At 44.1% G+C, this 14,025-nt stretch overlaps 1 pseudogene; it reads right to left on the reverse strand.

Annotated features, from left to right (window-relative positions):
• Window positions 1–3,052: 3,052 nt before the first annotated feature.
• Window positions 3,053–12,622, reverse strand: LOC144252787 (protein ripply3-like; annotated as a pseudogene).
• Between the last annotated feature and the right edge of the window lie 1,403 nt (window positions 12,623–14,025).

Raw genomic sequence — 14,025 nt, forward strand, 5'->3', positions numbered from 1 at the left:
TGCATGCTTTCCCAGGCTGCTCCCTAGAGAAAAGTGGCTGGAGAGTTGAAGATTATAGGGCTGAAGCTAGGTTTGCTAGAGGGTCTGGTGAAACTGCAGATGTTTCTAATGGGTTTCAGCTTGTGGTATTGGCAAGATTCTGCTTCAGATAACGAAGTTCATCAGCAGGATTACTTTTTGTGAGCCAGCAAAAGAAGGGTGTGTCAGAGAAGTCAGCCTCAACCATAAATTACTTCTCTAAAAAAGAAAGAAAAAACTCTCTCTCTCTCTCTCTCTCTCTCTCTCTCTCTCTCTCTCTCTCTCTCTCTCTCAGTAATGGTTAGGAGAATATATATTCTCCTAACCATTATTGGAGTGGCATCCTTGGTGACTTTTTTTTTGTGCTGGGGATTGAACCCAGGGCCTCACACATGCTAGACAGATGCTCTTCCACTGAGCTACATTCCCAGTCATTTTTAAAATTTTTGAAACAAGATCTTGGTAAATTGCTGAGGCTGACCTCAAACTTGTGATCCTCCTGCCTCAACACCTGCATTGCTGGGACTACAGGTGAGCATCACCACGCCAGACTGGTTACAAATTTTGAACCGTTTCAGAGAAGAGAGATAGGGATGGCACCACATGGGCAGTCCAGGCACTGCATCAGTGTTAGGCCAGCTATTGCAGAAAAGGAATTGAATGGGAAAGAAAATTGGGAATGATGGAGCCTGGAGAACTGAGAAAGGTTGTCCCCAAGGGCAGCCACTGCTCAGATCTGCTGATTGGTTCTCTCCTCAGTACTGGGAATTGAACCTAGAGCCTCCTTTGTATTAGGCAAGTACTCTACTGCCGGGCTACATTCCCAGCCCGAGTAACAATAACCGAGAGATGGGTGAACCTGGCTGCCCACCATCAGGTGAATACATAAAGAGAATGTGGCATCCATACACAGCGGAATGTCATTTGCCATCAAGAATGAAATCCAGTCATCTGCTGTAAAATGAATGGAATTGGGGGACGTTATGTTACGTGAAATAAGCCAGACGGGCAGGTAAGTAGCACATGTTCTTTCTCCTACATGGAAGCTAAAAGTCAACCTGTGTGTCACATGGTGACTCCTAGGGATTCAGGGGGGTGGAGTAGAGGGAGTATGGGTTTGGTTAGGGCTTGTGTGGAAATACCACACTGAACCCCACTTATATGCACAATTTATACCTGATAACCAAAAATAAGTGTTTTTGCAGTGTGGAACTTGGAAGTTTGGGACTTTATTTAGTTAATCCGTGTAACCACAATGTCCAGTGAGGTCTCCAGAGCCCTGAACTTCAACATCATGAATATCAGGCCGGCAGCACTTGTGATTCTGTAGCACGCCAAGGCAAAAGTGTCTTGTTTTCAGTACTTGCACTAAGCTGGCCCAATTTTAAGTAATTTTAGAAAACTACCACACAGTATATTTTAAATTCTGGAGTCTGGTGGCAGAATTCAGACTAGGTTTGGTTTCTTAATGGTGATTGGACTAGATTTTAGTTCACAGTAAAACTGATTTACTAAGAAAACTAAACAAAGGCAGTGTGATTATTTAATCTTCATCTCAATTAACACATGAAGGAGGCAGGGTAAGACTTCTAGTTCTGTTCTACAGAAACCCTGAAAAGTAGAAGATGAACTAAATTCCTTTCTCGAAGAAGCCCAGGTGTACTTGTTTTGAAGTTTGTTAAAAAAAAAAAAAACTTTAAACAGGTTAAAGAAACAATAAATTAAAAAGACTAAAACTGTCTTGAAAAAAAATAAACCTACATTTGTTTAAATACAATAACAAAAAAAAATTGAAAGATCAAAAGATTACCAAAAAAAGGGAGAAAAAAAACAATTGATGTTGGCTTCTTTTAGGCAGAGAAAAGAGAAAACAGAAGGATGACTTTTACTTTACAATGTTTATTTTTCTATACTCTTTAGATTGTTAAAATATTTGCACAAACTTCCCCTTTTTAAAAATATTAATAGGTTATTCAGGCAGTGAGTTTGTACGCCCATTTTGTTTTCTTTCCTATAATTTTTTTTCTACATTCTGAAAAACAATATAATGTTAGAAGTGTTGAATATAAAAGAATCCTGAAAAACTTTAACACAGGAACTAAGGCTAAGAACATCTTAGCCAAAACAGATGATTGTGATATATTCTTTTAAAATATTTATGTTAAGTAGAAATTTATGTAATATACTATACACAGGAAGACAACTATAAGTAGGATAATTAAGTAAAAAACCTCAAGGAATCACTTTTGATCAACAAAAAGTAAAATACAAAATGATTTTATACCAGATACCTTAATTGGAAAATGTTATTTCATTCAAGTAACAAGCTTAAAGCAGTCACCAAGTAAAAATGTTAACCCTCTACAACCTATATATTCATACACACCACCCTTATATAAGTATCACATACATTTTTATCTTGTTCCAGAGAAATTCATATCTTCTTTATTGCTACTCCTGTGTAAATTATTTAGTGTTTTGATTTTTTTGTCATGAGAAAAAAATGTTTTCAGAATGCTACTGAGCAACCAAATCAACATTGGACTATGAGTTAAAATTGGGATTTAATATTTAAATTATTTTTGCAAAAGCAAAAATAGCTGCATTATGACTCTGTTTAAGTGAGAGGCAAGCATGGGTGACAGTCTATTAATAGGAATCACTTGTAATCTGATGAGGAGCGTGATGACGCTGAGTGAGCTTTGAAATCGGGCCTTTCCTGATAACAACCTGTGTGGACACAGACCTCTTTGTCCTGGCACCTTTTCTGAAAGGGTCTGCGTGAGTGCACCAAAAAAGAATCACCAGGAGAAGAAAAAGTAAAAGCCGCGTTCTCAGCCTGCTAAGCAGAGGCAGCACACGCAGTCCCCAGCCTCTGAATATCCAGTGGAAGATGTCATGTCCTGCCGGGGCTGTCTCTAGGACACAAGCAGGGGTCTTGCAGCAGCCCCAGGGAACAGTGGGGCAGACACGGGAGAGACCCAATTCATTTGGATGAGACGCACTCACTGCCCCCAAGAGGGTCACCACGAGGGAGCTGACCCTTACCAAGGAGGCCGCCCCTTAGACATCCCCTTCTCTAGATGGGTTTACCAGCCCACCTCTGCCCTGTCCCCCTGGGCCATTTTCCTGGTGACCTTCTGACTCCTGGCACTGAAGATGGTAGGTCTGCGTTTCCTCCCCTTGCTCTTCCTCATCTGAATCCAGCTCAGACTCATCGTTGTAGAAATGAAGGGTGGCTTGCACTGGGAAACTGGCCAGCACCTTCTCCCCGGAACTCTGCAGGTATTCTTGATGCTTTGAAATAGGTAAATAAAGTCTAATATTTAAGAAACAAATACATCATTAATCAACCTGAAAACTGGCCTATACTACCAAGACTCTTTTCCCCAGAAGCAGCTAACTCCCCCATCTTCCTGTCTGATTTTGCCTTCCCTACATACAGTGGAATTTAAGTTAGTAGAACATGAAACTGTGGCCACCTAGATAGGGGACTTGGTAATAAACCCCACACTAGATCAGAACTCTGAATGAGCAAATCAATTTTTAGACCTGAATAGGTGCACTTCAACAAAGGGAATATGCTACTGAAAACACTGGATTCCAGAATTAATAGGCCCACTCTGATTAAATGGACAACTTGAGTCCTCTGGGATAATGATGTCCCATTTAGGACCCAGGCCCCATTCCACCCCCATCTTTTGAGCATGGAAAATGGAACCCTCTGGGCTCTGGAGGAAACTTTACTCTGAAATTCTGATCCATGGAAGCAGCTAATTTCCCAAATGTTACTGTAAGAGAACATGGAGGGGTGGATCCCTGGCTTAGACAAAATAGAAAAGATGTGCTTAGGGGGGAAAAAAGATAGAAATAAAGCTTGAATATATAAAAATTGATTCCAGGTATTGTGGGATATGGGATTCAAGTTATACACATTTTAAATATCCCCCATAATCTCTTGTCCTTGTACTTCTCATTTATTAATTTTCATGCTTGGTTCCCTGCAAACTTCTCAGGAAGGGTCTTGACTGATTCCTGCTGATTTCAACATCGCCTTCTAGACAGAAGAGCAAAGGCATGGTGTGCCATATAACATAGGGCATGGTGCACACCTGTGATCCCAGCACCTGGAGAGGCTGAGACAGGAGCATTGCAAGTTCAAGGACAGCCTGGGCAACCTAGTGAAAGCCTGTCTCAACAATTAAAAACAAACAAACAAAAAAACATTCTGGTGATGTAGCTCAGGGATAAAGAGCCCCTGGGTTCTATCTCTAGTACTGCCAAAAATAAAAAAAGAAAAGAAAAAAACATGACAATTTTAACTTTTAAAATTTCCAATAGACCAGTGGTTCTCGACCTCCAGGGCATGTCTGACAATATCTGGGGGCATTTTTGGTTATCACAATTGAAAAAAAGAAAGTTACTTATATTTAATTGGCAGAGGCCAGGAATACTATTAAAGATACCATAAAGCCCTGGACAGCCCCAGAACATGGGATTATCTAGCCCAAAGTGTCCACAGTCCTGAGCTAAGAGACTGTGCAACAGAGAGGGTGCATATGGTCTGTACTTCTAGGACAGAATATAAGCAGAGTTCAGTTTGGGGGCATATTAAAAAGTAGGTGTTTATGCTGAAGTATTTGCAGGTGAATTTGTAGGATATCCAGGTTTGCTTTAAAATATGTCAACATCAACATAAATAGTTTGGAGAGATGGTAATGTGATCAGGTTAGAAGAATGTTGATAAAAATTATGAAGGCTGGAGATGGGTGCATGGGTCTTCTGCCATTTCTGTGTGTGTTTAAAAAAAATTTTTTTTCTTGTATTGGGGATTGAACCCTGAGGTGTCTTACCACTGAGCTACATCTCCAGCCCCTCTTTTAAATTTTGAGACTGAGTCTCCCTATAACGCCCAGGTTAACCTGGAACTTGCTTCAGCCTCCTGAGTTGCTGGGATTATAGATGTTCACTACTGTGCCTGGCTGTTTGAAATTTTCTATAATAAAAGTCTAAAATAAAATGAAATACAAATGAAACAATTGTATATCTAGTTTGAAACACACAGTTATACTGATGCAGCTCATGCATTACAACTCGCAGCATTTTCAGCAAATCAAAAATCTGGGGTGGGGCTGGGGATGTGGCTCAAGCGGTAGCGCGCTCGCCTGGCATGCGTGCGACCCGGGTTCGATCCTCAGCACCACATACCAACAAAGATGTTGTGTCCGCCGAGAACTAAAAAATAAATAAAATTCTCTCTCTCTCTCTCTCTCTCTCTCTCTCTCTCTCTCTCCCTCCCTCCCTCCCTCCTCTCTCACTCTCTCTTTAAAAAAAAAAAATCTGGGGTGCATTGCAGGTCTGGGATATGGTAAAGTGATCCTTGCAGGGAACACAGTAAGGTATGACTCTCAACCCCAGCTGCACACTAGGATCAGCTGGAGAGCCTGTAAAAATGCAAATGCTGGGCCTCTCCCTAGCACAGGTGGATCAGCATGTGGGGAGCCATCCAAGCAACTGGATTTTCAAAAACTTCTCCAGGGATTCTATGAGGATTGAAAACCATGGATGTAAAGGACACTTAGAAACATTCCTTCTGTGCCACCATGCCCAGTGAGAAGGAATGTTTCTAAGTGTCCTTTACATCCTGTAATCCTAGTGGCTGTAATTAGTGGCCTGTAATCCTAGCGGCTCAGGAGGCTGAGGCAGGAGGATCCTGATTTCAAACAAAGCCTTAGCAAAAGTGGGGCGCTAAACAAATCAGTGAGACCCTGTCTCTAAATAAAATACAAAATAGGGCTGGGGATCTGGCTCTGAGTTCAATCCCTGGTACTTCCCCCTCAAAGAAAACATTTCCTTTTCTAAAACCACACTAACCAGTCTGATGGGCTCTCAGGTTCATCTCTAGAAAAGAGTGTCTTTGGGTCATATTGAAGTTTTCCAGCCTTCCAGGGTAACTGGGGCAAAAGCACCCCGAGGATGGCTGGAAGAATAGGGTAGGTCTTCTCTGATGAAGGAAGTGAGAGATGGAGAGAGAAAGGCTAAGAGAGGAAGAGAGAGACAGATGGATAAAAATCCAGAACATGAGCCACTTGCCTAAAAATGAATGAAATGTAAGTGGGAAACAGCCAGGACCAGGACCAGGAACAGACAAACAAGAGCTACTGGAGGAAAATGCTCTCACATGCACACCCAGTACCCAGTATCTGCCCCCATATGCAATGCACACATTTTGAAGATCTACTTTGCACTAGACAATATATTAGCTTATATACCAGGAGAGAAATAAAATGTATTTCAACGTCTATGCAAATAACTACCTATGCATATGTAATTCATATATAATTAAATTTAATGCAAAGCATAATATGTGACAGGAAGCATAAAGAACACAGAGAGGTCAATTCTGCCTTGCAAATGAAGCAATAAGTCAATGAATGAATATGTGAATAGATTCCAGAAATCTAACAAAATATCCTTGAGATTCCTTGAATAAGAAAACTAAATAATATTGAAGAATATATTGAATTCCTTTCTACTTCTTTGGAGTGTACACAGTTAAAGATACTAATGTGTATTAATGCTTATGTTAAAAGAAAATGATACATTTCTTACTGTGAAGTCTATATTACCTGACAGGATGCTGAAACCCAAAGGCCCCCTTTGATCTCCAAGTCTGTTGTTTCTCCCCAGGCTCACACTGTAAAGACAGACACATACATACACAGAAACAATTAAGGAGCCATTGAAGTTTTTAAAGAAAAATAGAGGTAGTCTGCTGTCAGTACCAATTTCAAACATCTTAGCAATATCAGATAGTTCCTTCTACCACAATGTCCCAGGCATTGTAAGGGCTTCTAACCATGGAGAATACAGACTCAGGATCTTAGCACAGATGTTTTGCAATCTAATGGAGAAAAATACATGTGTATACAAATAACTATGGTATAGCACAAACCACTGCAACACATTCCTGATTCAACACAGGGAAAGGGACCAGATAAGGGCTCTGGGGCCTAGCAGGGATATCCTTGGCACATGGGTAAGAATTCTGAGACACTCCTGGCAGAGTGGAGCATCATAGTCAGAGAGACAGGAAGATAGAGGACTCAGATGGGAGAGCCCTGTGTGAAATGAATGAGACATTTGTGATTTTCACAGGGGTCTGATGTGAGGCTGAGTCCTGATCCTAGACTCTTTTAAAACCCTCTATTAACTTCGGGTTTGGTCCTGCAGACTGATTTTTTGAGCTGGGGAGCTCAACAATCAAATTTGTATTTTAAGGATAATGATGGCCGCTGAGAGCTGTGCATGGGATGGTTTGAAGTAAGGGCGTGGAGGCACCAGTCTGGGTAGGAGATGGTAAAGATTTGAACAGAAGTTAACAGCCAGGGGGAGGGAGGGAAAGCCGACTGGAGAACACCACAGGCCCTCAGCACCATGCAAAGGGCCTGTGATCACCTGCATATCAGAAACTGCAGAGAGGGAAGCTCATCTGAGACAAGGCAACTAAGGACAATGTTAATAAACAACAGACATGAAGAGAGCCAGGCAAGTCCATGCTGACTGCTGACCAGGAAGTGACATGATGGTCCACTCTGCCCATCCAGGGTGGCACCCCTTCTAACCAAACTCCTGATGGTGCTAGACCCAAGTGGATTTGCCCTGACACATAGCCAGGTTATCCAAAGGTCTAAAGGGCCAGGAGTCACCATGTGATCTCAGGTCTCTGAAAGCTTAGTCACTTTTGAAAAGTGGGATGTGAGGCATTCTGGGATGGATCAGTCTGGGATGATTTGAAAATGGGCTGAAGAGTGGTAAATCAGAAACCCCAAGTTTTTGGACTCCAAAAATATCAGTGATAATCGGATTAGGAATGGGACAAAACTGCTCTGGCATTGCAAAGAAGGACTTTGGGGATTTTGATACTGTCAATTTTCATGCCATTCCTTCCTGTGTAACCCTGGTGTGTGTGTGTGTGTGTGTGTGTGTATGTGTGTGTGTGTGTGTGTATACATATGTGAGGAAACTGGCCTGCTGGATACATCTGAAGACATTACAGCTTATCCAGTCCTATTTTTATAATAAACTGTGATTAGCTGAGGGAAGAAAAGTAAAGCTTTGTGGAATAAAATCTTATGCATACTTTGGAGGCTACAGGAAATTACTTCTGTGTTAAGCTGTGTGGTGATTATAAATTATACCTAATCAACCAGGCACACCCTTCCACTACAAGCAATCCTGTCCTGCTGAGCAGAACTCCATGCCCTGGGACGAGACAAGGTACACACAACAATGCAACTTGCATGCACAGTGGAAAGCATTCCAGATAGCTCCCTTAAAAAATCTGATTCTGACTAGACTCTGAAATGTACAATGTACCTACATAAAATTTAAGAACTGTGCCCCACAAACATACACAGCTTTTAAAATACTAGTGTTAAAATATTCTGATTATTTTCCAAAATATTTTATTCAAGATTCTTTCTCACTGAGGGAAGAGACTCAATATTCACATGTTGATAATTAATGGGAACAGAAATGTACACAAGTTAAACAGTGTGTTTAAGGTATGGGTGTTTTCTGAAAACCCAGACAGTGGATTCCAGCAGAGACTTTTGGATAGTGACGTGAGCCTCCAACCAGCTAAATCTATCTGGAAGATAGGACCCTTTCAAGGAACCACCTCTGACTTCTCCCAGAAATCACCTCCCGGGCAGTGTGGGCAAGTCGCCAGGAAGGAAAAGCAATAGATGTCAAGAAGGGATTAGCTGGGGGATGCGGGTGCAGCCCAGTGTAAAACACCTGCTTAGCATAGGGAAGGCCCTGGATTCCATCCCAGCACCAAAAACATTTTTAAACATTTAGACTGTCTTTCACTGTCTACATGGTCCAGAGGTAGGAGCCCTACGGCCACCACGTGAGGACAACTCCACTGCTGAAGGCACAAGTCCTTGAGGCCTTCCCTCAAATCCAGATTTTATTCTAATTTGGATCTCTGTACGTGCAGCTCGGCCTTAGGTCACCGGGCCTCACCCCAGGCTCCTGACCCCTTCCACTCCCAGATATACTAAACAGGGCCCAGAGACCAGGAGTTCTCCTGTGTTGTCGGGAGAGGAGCCATTGACAAGAACTGTTCCCCTAACGCTCCCCGAAGGGCCCCTCGGATGAGCAGCGGGTACCCTGAGCCTAGGTCTCGGTGGTTCCTGATGTTCTGTCTGTCCTTTCTGCTCCTCACCAATTGATATTTGCAAAGGGCTGAGCAAGGGTGGTGGGGGTGGGGGTGGGGCTGGGGGAACTTTGTAGCTGGCAAAGTCTACAGCCCAAGGAACTACTTCCACCTCCATCCAGATCCAAGGACGAACTGCTTCATCCAGTGTGACAGTCAACTAGAGTTGCTGCGGCTGAACATTTCTCTGCAAGGTAGTCTTTACTTTCGTCAAAAAGGGGAGGGGGACCTGCTGCCATTAGGCAATGTGCTACAGTATTTTTTAAAAATTAATTTTACTTTTTTTTGTGCGGGAGATTGAACCCAGTTTCGTTTTACTACTGACCTATGTTTCCAGTCTTTTTTTTTTTTTAATTTTAAGACAGAGTATGGCAAAATTACTGAAGCTGGCCTTGAACTTGCAATCCTCCTGCCTCAGCCTCCTGAGTTGGGAGGGTTGCTGGGATTACAGGTATGAGCCACTACATCCTGTGTGCTATTATATTTTTATTTTATTCTTGCAAACAACAAATATGGTACACATATATTTCATTTAAAAGGAAATTGAATGTAATTATAAACATATTTTCTCTCCTATAAAATACTACTTTAGGGCTGGGGATGTGGCTCAAGCAGTAGCACGCTCGCCTGGCATGCGTGCGGCCCGGGTTCGATCCTCAGCACCATATATCAACAAAGATGTTGTGTCCACCAAGAACTAAAAAATAAATATTAAAAATTCTCTCTCTCTCTCTCTCTCTCTCTCTCTCTATCTCTATCTCTATCTCTATCTCTCTCCTCTCTCACTCTCTAAAAAAATTAAAAACAATAAAATCAAATACTACTTTAAAAACTTGTTTGAAGGCAAAAGAAGGAACTATTTTCCATTATTAGATATTGCATTTAAGAATAATTTAGTAATCCTCAGCACCACATAAAAATAAATAAATAAAAATAGAGGTATTGTTTCCATCTACAACTAAAAATAATATATATATTTTTTTTTAAAAAAAGAGAATAATTTAGGCTAGCTGGGTGTAGTGGCTCCCACCTGTAATCCCAGCAAGTCAGGAGGCTGGGGCAGGCAGATAGTGAATTCAAAGTTAGTCTCAGCAACTTAGTGAGGCCCTGTCTCAAAATAAAAATAAAATAAAATAAATGGCTAGAAGATGTGGCTCAGTGGTTACTTCTCAGTATTTAAAAAATAGGCTTAAAAATTATACCACTTATTAATTTGTTATAGATTTTATTTGCTTGATTCTTTAATTAATAATAACTGAATTAAAACTTCTAGTATTCAGATTAGTTAAATAAAGTAGACTAAATATTAAAATATGGTGAAGGTCTATTTTCTCACACCCAAGTTTTCTTACCAGACTACAGATAACTAAATATTAAGCCATATACCACATATGTTATGTAAATCAAATACACAGTTCTTCCTAACCAGATTAACTCTTACACTGTTTTAAAAGCCATCCAATTAGGGCCCAATGTGTGGCCTAGAGAGTGCTCGCCTAGCAAGCACAAGCACAAGGCCCTGGGTTGTATCCCCAGCACCAAAAATAAATAAATAAATAAATAAATAAATAAATAAATAAATAAGCAAACCATCAAGTTACATTTTAAAATATAGCAAATGAAAGGAAGTCATTACTTCAATAAGAATAAAAGCAATTTAGTTACCAGGCTAACAAAATAAAATAGTAGTGGCAATTAATCTTTGTTCACAAAGCCCCTCTGTTGAGTGTATTTGCTCTGACAACATGAGTTATCCCAGGAGTGCTTGTAGACTGGGTGGAAAGTACTTCAGAAAAGGCCAGATGGCGGGTGGGGGCTTTTAGCTGCACCTTCTGGACACTCCATTTGAAGCACTGTCCTTATTTGCTCTGTGGCAAATAATGCATTAATGGTATGACACTCAATTTTTCTCTATGGTGGCAGCCTTCTCCCCTCTCCTTCCTACCTCCAGATTTGCAGAAACCCAAACATGGAAGAATTCCCAAGAAACTGATGTGCCATAGGGCTTTGCTTTTCAAGAAAGGATAAGCAACCAGGAGTCCGATCTGTATGTAACTCAGGTCTGGTTAACACCTGACTCACACAGACTCCAATTCCCAGCCCTTGAGGCATCTCTAGGTTAGATGACCAAGGGAGGGGCAGAGGAGGAGACCGTTTGAGGTCCTTTCATTTTAGAGAAGGTGCCACTTTCTGCCTGGACTGATTACTTAGAACATCCACACTTAACCTTACCAGGCTTCCAGTTCTGGTCAGTTCTGCATCTGCTGGAGAACTGACCAGGGTCTCCATGGTGTTGGGCTAGAACTGGAAAGCAAGTACAAGGGGAGAATGAATCCCAGGCTCCCCGGCCCACAGTGCTGGGGATTCGGCTGTCCTTTAAATACCATGAGTTATTATCTAGTGTCTGAGTCAACCTAGGGTTGGATCAGTGCTACTTATGTGTTTCTCTCCTGTGTATTTCTCAGTTTTCTGCCTTCAGTTAGACTCTGGGAAAGTAAAGGAAACACATGAGTTGAAGGATTTCTGACTCAGTTAATCCTGGCTGGATTCTTTAGCTCAGGATTTTCCCACTATAGCTGGCTACTTTGTCACTAGTTTCAACTGCACCTCCTCATTGAAGGATCTTGATTCTCAGAGTTGGTTCTGCAGAGTTCTAGAATGACACAAAGGAGATCTGTTTCTCCACTCAGGCTGCCTGGCCTACCCAACCCCATTCCTACTTCCCCAGCTGATCTGATTTCCTTAAATTTTATTACTTTAAAAAGGGCTGTTGCCCAAGGATGGCCAACGCTAAGCCCTGGGCACAGGGAAAACAAAGACTATCACCTTGTGACAGCCAAAGTGCAGGGGATCCCTTTGCAAAGTTCGTTTAGGGGCCCAAGACGTCAGTATTTCCCAGCTCAGTGACTTATAGATCTTCTAGGAACGCAAACATAGGTGCATTTCCTGGCCAGGTACCTTCTGGGCCTCTGTACTTCAGAATTGTGCCTTGGAACCCACAGAGCGTTGTAGCCCTCTAGGTCTCCGGCTAAAGATCTTGCTCAGCATCATCGTCGAGCTTGGGGACTCCGCCAGGGCAGGGGGTTGGGGGGTTCAGCGACGCCAGAGCATTCAGCTTGCTGCTCTCAGAGTTTAAATGAGGCGCGTGCCTCTCCACGCGTCCACCTGGGTCGCGGGACACTCTCACCTCTCGGCCGGTGTGGCGACGACGGCCTCCGGGAATCGTTCCCAGGACAGTGACAGACGCGCCCCAGCCCCTCCCAGGCTCCGGCAGCCGGCTCGGGTCTCAAGGTGCAGGCGGAGCTCGCGTCCTCCAGCGGCGCCAGCGACAGGACCGCGTCGATCCGCCTGGACAAGCCACTCACCTACTCGCGCCATTTGCGCCAGGTTTAAAAACGGGGGCGGGGCGGGGACAGGACAAGGGAAATCTCGGAGAGGGGGGAAAGGAGACGGCAGAAGTCCCGTGAAGGGACAGAGGAAGCAAGGACGGGGTGGGGCCAAGAAAAGCTCAAGGGAGGGCTCCTAGTGGTCAAGTGGTGGCGGCAGGGTGTGGGTCAAGCAGGGGATTCGGGAAGCCCAGGGCAAAGGTGGGAAGGGGACAAAGGAAAACCGGGCAGGGGGCTCTAGGGGCGGGGCGGGGGCAAGGAAGCTCAGGGAGGGGACCGTGCCGCGGGAAGTGACACTGGAAGCCGGGAGAGGGAGGGCAAGGCTAACGTTTCCACCGGGCGCGCCCCCTCCGGGACTGGGGGTGATAGGCGCTTGCCGGGCTGGGGGTTCCCGCCAGGTGCGAGAAGAGAAGCGTCCCTGCTTCGCCTTTCAGGGGTCCCCAGAGGCCCTCAGGTTCTGACCCGCGAGCATCTAGCCCCTAGATTTCCAGAGAATCTCAGTTCCACCCTTTGAAGGCGGCAGCGGGGTTGGGGGACAGCTGTAGAACCCTGGGGACCCGCATGAACCTGCCCTGTCCTCAGTGTTGAATCGTGGATGTCTAGGACGCCCAGACGTGGTTGCTCGAACCTGCGGCCAAGGGAGGGCGCGCCACGCTCCCAGGTGACCGAGAGCCGCAGAGGAAACCCAGCAAGATGAGGATGTCCCGTCAGAGCAGCCTTCCTAACGTTGGGAGCCTTGGAAAATAAAGTGGCTTTCCTATGGGACTTGTTGGGGAGGTCTGTGGGATTTTTCTCCTGTGAGCCCCGGGCTGGGCCCAGAGGTGCCTCCGCGTGCGGACACAGCGCCAGCTCGGGACCCGGGGGAGCGAACCTGGGGACATTCCCAGGGGCGCGCGCGCGCCGCAGTGACAGCCACCGCGGCACGTGCAGGGTGAAGGTTGGAGGACCGCTCCTTCTGACGTGCCTTGCCACTCCACACTGTCGGCGTGGGAGAGGGCGAGCGCGGGACTCCCGGGCTCCTTGTTGCACCGGGAACCGCTCTGCAGTGCGCCCGTGAGGCTGCGTGGGAGAGCTGGAACCTAGTTGGCATAATTTAAATTTATGGATTAAAAAAGTCTTCTTAAGGGATTAAAATGTTTCCACAATTTTTCTTTAAGATTTCGACAATGATGATCCTAAAGGCAAACAGTAATGGGGGGGGGTGTTGACGAGTAACTTCATACAAATGATTAAAAAGACCTCGATCATAAAGGAGAAGGGTGGAAGAAGGTAAAGAACCTTAAGCCACATTGCACTGAAGGGGCTGTTTTAACGGGACAGCTAGGTCTTGCAGGCAGCTGGGGTTAGGGTAAACAGCTTTCTGAGAAAGTTTGATAACATATTTTGTGTGTCTTA

This window comes from Urocitellus parryii, unplaced genomic scaffold (assembly GCF_045843805.1).
Source record: "Urocitellus parryii isolate mUroPar1 unplaced genomic scaffold, mUroPar1.hap1 Scaffold_59, whole genome shotgun sequence".
Taxonomy (NCBI): Eukaryota; Metazoa; Chordata; class Mammalia; order Rodentia; family Sciuridae; genus Urocitellus; species Urocitellus parryii.